The sequence below is a fragment of the Micropterus dolomieu genome, unplaced genomic scaffold (genome assembly GCF_021292245.1).
Source record: "Micropterus dolomieu isolate WLL.071019.BEF.003 ecotype Adirondacks unplaced genomic scaffold, ASM2129224v1 contig_4666, whole genome shotgun sequence".
NCBI lineage: Eukaryota > Metazoa > Chordata > Actinopteri > Centrarchiformes > Centrarchidae > Micropterus > Micropterus dolomieu.
The window spans coordinates 1-1,402 of NW_025733656.1; the positions used below are offsets into that span (position 1 = coordinate 1).

Genomic DNA, 1,402 nt, shown 5'->3' on the forward strand with positions numbered 1-1,402 from the left:
ACTCAAAGGACTTCATAACCACACACGTCAGGGCGATGGGTCTGTAGTCGTTTAGTCCCGTGGTCCTTGGTTTTTTGGGGACAGGGATGATGGTGGAGACTTTGAAGCAGGCTGGCACATGGCATGTCTCCAGTGGGGTGTTAAAAATGTCTGTGAACACCGGAGACAGCTGATTGGCGCAGTGCTTCAGGGTGGATGTGGAGACAGAATCCGGTCCAGCTGCTTTGCGAGGTTTCTGCCTCCTGAACAGTCTGTTGACATCCCTCTCTAGGATGGTAAGAGAGGGGGAGGAGGCGGGAGATGAGATGGTGGACTGTGGCCGATCAGTGGTGTGACGGGGGATGGTGTCAGGTCTGTCCCATTGTCTTTCAAAGCGACAGCAAAACTGGTTCAACTCGTTGGCAAGGCGTGAGTCGTTCATGGATTGGGGGGATATCGGTTTGTAGCTGGTGATCTGTCTGAAGCCTCTCCAGACAGAAGCAGAGTCATTATTTGAGAACTGGTGTTGTAGTCTCTCTGCGTACAGCTGTTTAGCATCTCGCTCCGCCTTGCTAAACCTGTACTTTGACTCCTTAAACCTGGCCCGGTCGCCACTCCTAAACGCCTCCTCCTTTTCCAACCTGAGCTGTCTGAGTTTAGCTGTGAACCAGGGTTTGTCATTGTTATAACTCACCCTGGTCCATGTTGGAATGCAGCTGTCTTCACAGAAGCTGATGTAGGACGTCACAGCCTCTGTATACTCATCCAGACTGTTGGTAGCAGTCCTGCTGTCAACATGAGCAGCAGTCTATCAGACAGAAGAGTTGCAAACACCTGTGCGGGTGTGCAGAACCTGGAAAGACCCTGGAAAACCTACCACACAGGTGTTTTCACTTAATGTGGCAGGCAACATCAGGATTAGACCTCCTCTCAGGGCATGTGCAGACAGTTGCTGATGAACATCTCTTTTATTCACTTGCTAGTTGCGTTGCATTTATAAGCGCAGGAAAACCCAAACTTTTGTCATTCTTACTAGATGTTTATTTCTACCCATGCAGATGTCTAATCAGCTTTTTTCCTTGTTATTGAATCACCTGTGAGAAGCTTTAAAGACAAGATCCTTCTCTTTAAACAAACCGCGGTGTCCACTCAGAACATGTTCCCTCCATCAGAGTCTCATTCAGAAACACTGAACAATCTTCAGCAGTGGAGAAGAACTAAAGTCTTCCCACCAACTTCCTGCTCTGAAGGAAACATCTTAACTCTTCATCGCGGGCAACGAGACCAAACTCTTTAGAAACACATTCCTCAAGTCAACAACTAAAGAAATGATCCCTGAAAGTATAGCCTTGGTTTGTTGGGGCTGTTTCTCAGGGTCTTATGTCTGGAGACGAGCACTTTTACTGCTGGTGAACTCCTGACA

General features: G+C 48.1%; 1 non-coding gene across 1 annotated transcript; it reads right to left on the bottom strand.

Annotated features, from left to right (window-relative positions):
- Positions 1-1,123: 1,123 nt before the first annotated feature.
- Positions 1,124-1,330, bottom strand: LOC123964683. Its single transcript, XR_006823508.1, has one exon. It is a non-coding gene; the product is annotated as a small nucleolar RNA U3 (small nucleolar RNA).
- Positions 1,331-1,402: the final 72 nt, after the last annotated feature.